This window comes from Lemur catta, chromosome 7 (assembly GCF_020740605.2).
Source record: "Lemur catta isolate mLemCat1 chromosome 7, mLemCat1.pri, whole genome shotgun sequence".
In the NCBI taxonomy this organism is placed as follows: Eukaryota; Metazoa; Chordata; class Mammalia; order Primates; family Lemuridae; genus Lemur; species Lemur catta.
In genome coordinates, this window is record NC_059134.1 from 35,927,909 (window position 1) to 35,938,242 (window position 10,334).

General features: G+C 36.7%; 1 long non-coding RNA gene across 1 annotated transcript in view; it reads right to left on the minus strand.

Annotated features, from left to right (window-relative positions):
• Window positions 1–9,376, minus strand: part of LOC123641105 — a 77,343-nt gene extending 67,967 nt beyond the window's left edge. The window contains exon 1 of the long non-coding RNA XR_006736221.1: window positions 9,308–9,376. This is a non-coding gene — a long non-coding RNA (uncharacterized LOC123641105). The remainder of the gene's footprint in view (window positions 1–9,307) is intronic.
• Window positions 9,377–10,334: the final 958 nt, after the last annotated feature.

A 10,334-nucleotide genomic window follows, 5' to 3' on the forward strand; every position in this document is an offset into this window, starting at 1 on the left:
CCCCTTCCCTACTGCTACACACACACACACACACACACACACACACACACACACACACACACACTGCACTCCAGCAGTACTGACAAAAGCATCATAGCGTAAACTCTGGACAATGTTGTATGGTCAAAATTACTGAGACAAAGGAAGAAAGAATGGCTGAAATTATAAATTGCACAACCAAGACATAATGCTTCCAATATTGGAGCATATGCCCAACATGTGCCTTCTGTCAATCACTGGCTGTTGTAGGTACCAAAGAGCAGGCTCCTTTCTTGAAGGGTTGGGTGGGGCAATCCTCTGGTGTGGTTTATGCTACAGAGCCTTCCCCTGTGGATCAGCTGAGGCCAGATCTCACCTGAAACAACACGCTTCTCAGCTGTGTGTCCTTGTATTCCTACTTCCTTTACAGGTTCTTCCTGAGCTGAAGGGCACTCTGCGAATGAAATCACCTGCACCCCAATCCCTGTCTCAGATTCTATTTTTAAAGAACATGAACAGACAAAATGTCTAAAAAGGACTTTTAGGAATTTTGCTATGTGTTACGTGACTGACTACACTGCCAAGGTTTTTGGGTATTAATATTTTGTTTCTTTTTAACATATCACTCCATGGAAATGGACTTTTAGGGCAAAAGCAAGAAGGTCCAGATTATTTTTATTACAATGAACATCTCTGAATTCCATAAATGTACCATACCTTCTCTTTTCTTCAGATCTTCTTACATGCTGTTCCCAATGTCTATGACAATTTTCACCTTAGTTTTTATCTAAAAAACTCTAATTTATCCCCAGCTCAGATTCCTCCAAGAAGCCCTCCCAGATCCCTCCCCAGCCTGCCTTCCTAAATCCATGTTAAGTGCCTCTCTCTCTGTCTCTCATGTAGTCCCATAATGCTCTGTACATTCTCTAGCCTTGGTGGATTATAAACTCAGGAAGGATATTCAATGAGTCTATTTTGGTCATTTCTGAATTCCCAACATCTCGCAGCATACCTGACACACAATAGGGATCTAATTTTGAACTTTAAGTTAAAAATGAGTGAATGTGTGAGTGCTAACAAAATGGAAGATATTTATTATGTGATACCTAGAAAGAGCTTGAGCATGATACAGGCTTGGGGCAATTTTTCTTAACAGATGGACAACTGTCCTCTAGCCTTCCCCAAGTTGTCCTCTGCCACCTTTCCCAAATAGCGTTGGCAGGATATGCTGCTTCTTGTTGCCATTGGAAGGATCTTGAATTATGATCACTAATTTGTATGCTGCTTAACGGAATGCTGCTTATTCACCTCTTTATTTTAAAACCCTGGAACAGTGCTTGACAAACAAGATGTTCAAGAAATGGTGAACAGGTAAATGAGTTTAGTTTTCTGGAACATAGTCTAATGCCATATAAATTCTGAAGAATAAACTTCTGAACCTGACTTCCCTACCTACTTTTCTCATTGTTAATGTGTAATACCATGCTGAACTTCCTCTAGAATCAACTTATGCTCCTCTTCTATTGCCAGTCATAGCTCCACGCCTCCGTATATGCTGTTCCCTTCACCTAGAACACCTTCCCTGTATCTTCTGTACACCCAAATCCCAGCATTCACTGAAGCCTTGGTTGACTCATGAAGCTTTCCCAGACTCTTCCATCTCTTGTTGACATTCTTCTCCATTGGATTTCATAAAACTAAAAACCACAGAAATGTTGTCATCTCCTCTAGGGCAGAAGTTCTGTCTTAGACACTGGGAATACAGAGATAAATAACACAGTGCCCAGAGCATAATTGGCATTCAATAAATGTTTTGGGGGGTTTTAATAAGTCAGTACAGTGGAGTGGGAGTGAGCAAAAACTTCTTTCATCACTTCCTGCAGTCCAGAGCTAAATTTAAAATTAGAGAATAGCAGTTTTTGCCTGGGGCCATTCAGTGGCAGTTAACGTAAAGAAGTTTACAAATACACTAAATGCAGTGAGGATAATGCATTATTAACTCTAAAAGGTCAGGGTTATTTTATCCCAAGAAGGGGTGTCAACATTATATTAATTTGAAAAATATGAGTTTCTCATTTAGAATAGATGAGAACTTCAGAAGGGAAATAACTCATATTGTGGTGAAGTGTTTGATTTTGGACACTATCGTAAAAGGACAGTTGTAGCCCAGAGTTGAAGCCATCCCACTCTTTCATGCCCTTCTGCACTAGCCCACAGGACTGCCCATTCCTCCTGAAAATAGCAAGCACTGAGACCAGAACCCATCCTTCTCCGCAAAAGCATTTATATTCTGCAGTTGTCTGAAGCCATGACATGTTAGAACCCGATAGGGAAAGGAAGTAGCACATAGCATGAAAAGGAATGGTGCTCACTGGGAAAAAGGAGGGAGTGAGGAAAACTGATAAGGAAAAGATTGAAAATAAGAAATGCTGAATGTGAAGGAGAGTGTCTGGAGATGAAGGCATATCCATGTGGAACACCTTTGGAGTTCTGTGTTAGGGATCACAACTTAAACAACTTCAAGATGCAGAAAGGTGCTGGAATCTATCAAATCCAGGAAGGCTTGTGTAATCTAAAGGCAGTTAAATTTAAAAAAAAAACAACATTCTGACCACGAGTTTACAATTCATAGTCCAGGCAGTAAAGCTTGTGCTTTGTGTTAGTCAGACAAACATACTCAATCTGCCCCAAATCTTAAGCTTTTGTGTAGCTTTAAGGAAATTGCCTAAACCTCTCAGTGAATACCACTGGAGTCCAGGTAGGAAGGTGGGCAAGGCAATGCCTGGAGTGAGAATAGGTAACCTCATTACCTGCACCATTAGGGTCAGTCAACAGGTATTAATAGCAGCTTAATTTTGAATTCTGAGTGGTGAGGAAACAGCCACATATAGACAGTACCGAGAGGGAGAAACAAATATGATTTTTATCTTTACTTTCCTCTTGCCAAAGGGTGGCTTCAAATACATTTGATACCCAAAAATTGTGAGTTCAAGTCTTGACTAGGCTACACACTGTGCCTTTGGGCAAGTCATTGGACCTCTCTTAGCCTCAGTTTTTCAGCTATAATATAAATGTTTGGACTAGTGGGTTCTTCAAATTTCTTTCAACTCTAAAAGTTAATGATTTTGGAAAAACTATCATTAAGTTGTTTATAATAAGCTAAAATCGTTACTGTAACTTCTTCCAGTATTCTGTACAGCTTTTAAGGGTAGAAAGTGCACTAAATTATTTGCCCTCTTTTATTATATTCTCCTAGTGAAATATCTCTCCCCCAAGGATGCCATTGCTATGCTTGTGAGAAAAGCAGTAAAGATTTTGTCAAGGGCTTTACTACCATTCCAACATACCTATGAAATATCCTAGAATAAGCTACCCAAAAACCTTTAAGAAAAAATTGAAAATGTTTTTGTAAAGCATGATTCATTCTTAGTGGAGATACCCAATCTTATAGAGCACTTACTATGTGGCTGGAATCTTATATATGCCTTAAGAGGATTTAATCTTCACAACATCTTTACAAGACACATACTAAGAGTATGCCAATTTTATGGCTGAGGAAACTGAGGCCTAGAAAGGTTATATAACTCACCGAAAGCTGGTAAGTATAGCATTCAACCAAGTCGGCTTTACCCAATTGATCTATTCTAGAATTTTGCTGAAAAGTTTGGCATCTAGACCAGTGGTCCCCAACCTTTTTAGCACCAGGGACCATTTTCATAGAATTTTTCTACCACCTACGGAGGTGTGGGGGGAGGGGGAGGGTTTAGGGATGATTCAAGTACATTACATTTATTGTGTACTTTATTTCTATTATTACATTTTAATATATAATGAAATAATTACACAACACACCATAGGTTGGAGACCCCTGATCTAGACCACAATGTCTAGAATTCATTTTTCCCAAGTAATTGTTTAGTGTTTTCACATCTCCAGAATTCTGGCACTTCTATTTTCTGTGATACTTTAAACACTTCAACATGTGTACCTTTTTCTAAGACCTTTAAATAAGTGAATTAATCTCTTATTGGGTCTCCACTTGTGTGTGACTCTTTACTCTTTCCAATTACAAGATGCTTGTGGGAGATTAATGAAGCATAATGGAGAAGTAATTATCATTCTTCCTATTTGTCATTTGCAAACCCAGGCTTGGGTCTACCCCTCTTTATACTTCCCTATCCCCAAGCACTTTTACAAGACTTTTGCACTTTCATTAGAAATTGTACTGAGCTCTGGTTCCTCCTGGTCTTTGTTACTTTTTTTGTAGTTAGTATTTGTATTTACTTACTTGCCTCCAATTATTCAACAAATATGTTTTGAGTGTCTACCATGTACCAGCCTCTATAATAGTCTTTGAGGGAGCAAAGATGAAAACAGCACAGCCCCACAAGCTTAAAATTTAGCAGCAGGAAAAAAAAAAGTCACTTAGAAAATAGTGATGAGACTGCGATAGCTTACTTTCTATTTTACAGGGTGAATAGAAGTCCTTCTTGTCCTACCTTGAACTCTAACTTCCAAATCCATCCTAACTTTCTTTCCTTCTCCCATCAGAAGTATTGTTTGCCCTTCTCTCCTCCAAGACTCATCCTTCCACCAATGGAAAGTAATATACCAAAATGTTGAAAGGAATTAACTTTTTGAATGTCACATTATAGAAGATTTTTACTTTCTTCTGTATAGTTTTATGTACTTTAAGCTTTTTTTTTTTTTTTTTTTTTTTTTTTTTTTACAATGAGTAGAGGCCCTTTAAAAATGTCTGGAGCTTATCCTGTCTAGAGCTTGTCCTGGACTAGGTAATATGCTTTTCTTCATGCCAAATTAGATGGCAAGAAGCAATTCTGAGAGCTGCCTCTTTTGGGGGTACATATCTCTGCCCAGGGCCAAATTCATGCTAGTCAAGTTCTTCTTGCACTGAAATCACGTCACTTTGAGGATGCCTTCCAATTTTCTTAGAGTTTATTCTGCTACTTGCTGACCATTTTCCATTAGGTTATTTTCTTTCACTAGCTTATATTTGGTTTTGGGAGCACATGAATAGGTTTTTTTATAGCATGGATTATATTCATAGTATCACTGCTATTTAGTTTTTTATAGCATGGATTATATTCATAGTATCACTGCTATTTAGTTCACAACATATATTTTTCTGCTTAATTGATCTTTTTTTCTTTAGTACAGTCCTTTGAAAATTCTAAATTCTGGAGAGAGTAACCAAATGTTTCTAGAGCCAATGAAATATGAAATAACAAAATGAAATCACCGAAAATATGTAAGTTGTGCTTTGCAGCTGAGCAATGTGCCATCAGAAGTCGATTTACCCTTTCCAGACTAAATGTATTTCTTGATCTTTCTTTGCAAGTTCTGGGATTTGAAGATAGGGTTCTTGAGTCTACTGGCTTCCCTTTAGGAACTTATGTTAAGTTACCCAAAATCCCTAGGTAAGGAAGTGCACTCCTGCCCATTTCATAATCTCAATGATTATTTTATATGTGAAAAAGTAATATTTCAAAAATGTTAATTATTCCTTTAGGCTTTCATGTGCTTTTGTTTTGAAATATCTGACAATTTTCCCTTACAAGCTTCTTTATGTCATACCCTTACCATCATGTTGGCAGTCTTTTCTGGAAAAATCTTTGAAGAAGTTACACCCATATGAAAGCTAATTTTCTTATTTTAATTTTGTCATAAACCCATAAATTTACTCAGGAAAAAGAATTATAGGACATTAGAGTTAGAAAAAACTCTGTAGATCCTCTTGTTCAAACTCCTGAAGAAACTAAAGCCCAAGAAAGTAACTGATAGAATCAGAAGTAGAACTGGCTTCTTCTTAATAGCCTTATTCCTCCTCTACAGAGCACAGATCACACTTTCGCAACCTTGAGAAGCTACCCTCAGACCCATATTGATTAGAAGACTAGAGCTCATTAAATAAAAGGAAAGCTAGCTTGTCTATTTTCATTTTTAAGTCAATTTCAATTAATTTTCTAAATTGACAAAAATTAAATATATTAATCATTTACATACATGATGCTTTGAAATATGTATACATTGTAAAATGTCTAAATCAGGATAATTAATCTATTATCATTTTTTATAAATAAATTTGTGATAGACTCATATATACATACATCTACACATACACATATATATATGTACACACATTTTTTCATATTTTTCATCAGCTCTAATGCCAATAAAATGTCATCTGTCCATTAACGAGCTAGGAGGAGAAAATAAAAAGAATGCTTGAGGCAAGATTTAGGAAAAGCCAAAAGTTACTAAATGATACAGAAAAGCAGAAAGGAATAAACTGAAGAGAAGGTTATAAAGCAAGCAGACTGTGGGATGGAAGGAGGTACCATGGCTTCCAAAGTTTTTGCTACTTTCTCAGAAAATGCTATTAGTTACAATAAATTGTAAGAGAACAGCTTATCATAAAGCAGAGTTAGGTGGAATTACTTTTTCTAGACATCCATCCACTTGATGTTCCACTCCATAGTCTGGCATGGTAAAAAGAATGACTAAACTGCTCTTCAGCCAAAGCATGCCTCACAATTACATACATGTAAAGTGTGTAAGTTGAATAACACATCACTCTTCTCTGGATCTTCTTTTTTTTTTTTAATACAGCTTGGATCAGCCTGATCTGAATCTTGATTTTGGGAGAAGGCTCCTAGTTGGAGGGGTTAGCGAAGTGTGTTAGAGACTGAGGTCCCCAAAGTTCAATGTAAGGATGAAGGGAAGATCTCTTAAAATTTTGTTAAAATATGTAGAAAATCAGGACATAAGCTCCCAACAGTTCTGTCATCAAAAGACCATAAATTGATGACTAGAAATCTTCCAGTCATCACCTTGCCTCTCTCCATCCTCATTTCATCCTACAGATTTCCCTCTGAACCAATTATACAGAGGTGGCATAAATACCTTCAATACTATTATCTGTATAAAGTTGCTATGGTCTCAAAGCTCTAATTACGGATTATATCATTACATTTGTACTTAAATACCACCTTATACTTCTTTATGTCTACATTAGAGTCTAGAGAAAAAACAAGCAAGTTAAAAGTTTAATAAGGAAATGTCAAATAACTTCCAAATGTATATATTTTTCTCAGACCTTGCTTCTGAGTTTCGTTTTCCCAAAGTCAAATACTTACCCAACATTCTTGCACAAATACATCCTAGGAACTTCCACTACATTATGGCTGAAGCACAATTTATAGTTCTTCTCTACCCTGCCCCACAAACTCAAATGTGCTTCTCTGCCTACATTCCCTAACCCAGTAAATGGTTCCCTATCCATTTATTTATGATAGAGACCTCAAAAATCATCACTGACCTTTCCTTCTTCTTACCCCACATCACATCTATTTCATACTCAAGTCCTGCCCATTCAATCCCTGAAATATTTCTTGAATCCATCCAACTCTTCACATCACCTAGTGCCACCGTCTCCCTCCTAGAGTGCTGCAGTAGCCTCCTAACTGATTTTCTCAACCATTCTTGCTAGATCCCCTACCTCCCAGTCTCCCTGTTTAGACATTGGTCAGAGACATATAGGTAAAATATAAATTTGATGAAAGTATTTACTGTTTAAAACCATGCTATAAATTTCTGTTGCTGTTATGATGAAACTTGAAATATTTCACATGGATTTTCTGTCTCTTAATATATTCCCTGCTCTCATTATAAATCTCTCTGTACTTCCTTAGTTTCCACATCTATAAAATGTGGATAATAATAATACATAGCTTGTAAAATCATTGTAACGATTCAATGAATTAATACTTATAAAGCACTTACAGCTGTTCCTGGGGCAGAGTAAATGCTTACACGTTTATTAAACAAACAATTTAATAAACCTCATCTTGAGCTAGTCTTTCTTTATTTGATTTCCCCACCACATTGCCACCCTTTTCATTCCTGTATGACTTCAAGCTTGCTCTCTTCATAGCACCTCTACCCAACTTAAATTCTCTACTGAGAATTCTCATCTCATACCTCATTCTTGTAATCTCCATTCATTCTTTCTTTGGTTCCCAATTTAAAAAAGAAACTTTCATCAACACTTCCCATCCTGACAAAATTATGTCCCCCTAGTGCATATTCTTACAGCGACCTCTACTTTTTCTTTATAGAATTTATCACAATTCTAATTATCTGTGTGATTTTCTGCTTAATGCCCATGTATCTAGCCAAACTAGAAGCACCAGGATGTGGGCATTAGGATTGTACTTGTGTTGTTCATGTTCTAACCCCAGAATTAAGTACAAGGTCTAGCAAGAACTAGGGCTGGTTTCTAAAAAAAAAAAATAAAATAAAATAAAATAAAATAAAATAAAATAAAATAAAATAAAATAAAATAAAATAAAATAAAAAAGATCTAGTGTGTGGTAGGTTTCCAGTAAATATTCAGTAATGAACAAATGAATGAATGAATGAACAATGATATCCCAACTCTCTACCTGTGTACACAAGGCTGTTCCCCTTGAGTTTCACAGATACCATGAAGAAAAACTGGCAGTGTAGTCTTGTCCATTTATGAAAGATGTGTCAAAGTTGAGTTTTAGACACTCAGTTGAGTGGCTTTGTACAGTATGACTACCTGCCTAAAGATGCCTAAGCATAAATATTTCCCTTCAGGGAGTATTATTCTGTCTCAAAAGATGTAGCAAAAGTAATAAATTCCCAGTCCAGTGATAATTTTTCCTATCGTAAAGAAGGAGTTCAAATAAGGTCATTTTGCTTACAATGCTCTCTTGTTACCACTTTACAATGAGTTGAAAAACTTCCTAAAGAAGCAGACTTGTTTCACAGTCTCCAACTGACCAAGCCCCCTTTTTCAGACCTCAAAACAGCAAACAGAAAAAGTCATTCCTACAGCATCCAGCTAGGCATGTGTTAAAACTGAATTGTTGTCCTGCATATCAGTGAGAAAAGTTTACTTTCCTTTTAACTATTTTAGAGTAAAAGAACAACAACTCTGTTTCCAAGGGAACAGTGCAGTTAAATCACAATGAATGAGGGAGCTAAAACAAACATACTCCCAACCACCCTGTTGGGAGAAGAAAGCATCTATTCATTTGTGCACTTGCTTGTATGCTCTATCTAAAACATCTCAGTCTTGGATTGGGTGATTTATGAAGGGATCAGCTCAACTGTGAGCAAAGCACTCTTCTTGTAGCAAGCCAGGGATATAACCACTTTCATGGCATCAGGGTGTCTTGACATTATGAGGTAAATTACCTCCTCTTGGATACCAAGTGGTACCAGGAAAAAGTAATTTACCCTCTTCAGGTTACACATGCTCAGAGGATAAAGCACTCACCTAGATGAGCAAATTGCTTTTTCCTTATCATTATGAAATGCCATCCTGACACTGTGTTCTCTTTGCTCTGGCCCATGAGAGGGCTGGCTTTTATCATTCACTTTTGTGCTCTTCTTTCCTTTCAGTGGACAGCCGGGCAAGGAACTCAGCGACAAAATGAAGATTCTTGCTTTCACTGAAAACCAAAGGCCATGACTCAATGGAGTAATACTGGTTCTATTATTCTTCTGATTTGTATCCCTAAAACACAGACTGCATGTACCCTAAAGACAAAAGTGCATTTCCAAAAGTGAAGCAGAGCAACAAGGTGCAAACATGTTCAACTGACTGACTTGCAATGGCATTTCTTGCAACTTGTTACAATTACTTTATTAAACTCTATAGCACTAACCCTAGAGTTTAATTTGGCAATAGTTCTGCATCTAACCCTAGAGTTTAATTTGGCAATAGTTCTGCATCATCTTAGAGAAACTGAGGAGATGACCTTTTTCAGGAGATCCATGAGTTCTTTTCAGTCATGAGGGCATCACGTTATGTCCTCAAAAACTCAATTTCATAAATTATCTTTTGTGTCTTCCAAGAGTTAATGTGACTGCCCTTCTCCCAAATGACTCACTCTCTTTTTATCCACAGAGACAGGTGTGTTATGGATTTGATTGCATCAAAAATAAGCACTCAGTAAGGATAGAATGTTTACAGAATTAAAGGCAGGAGAAAATATTAGACATATATCAAGATGGGCCGGTATAAAAATACACAAGGGTGTCCTGACCCATCATGGTTTTCATGGAAGGAATTAACTTCAAAAAGACAGTGATTTTTGTGGTTTGTTTTATTTTGTTTTCTGAGAACGTTCTATATTAATTGAAAAAAAAAAGATAGATCACAAGCCTTTATTATTTTGGTAATATGACTTTGCCCCTAAGCGATATTTGTTGCTAAATAAGGCCTGAGTTTGCAGCCATGGAAAATTAACATTTAAAAGGTAACAAATTACAGCATTTAAAATGTGAAATGCTTCTAAATT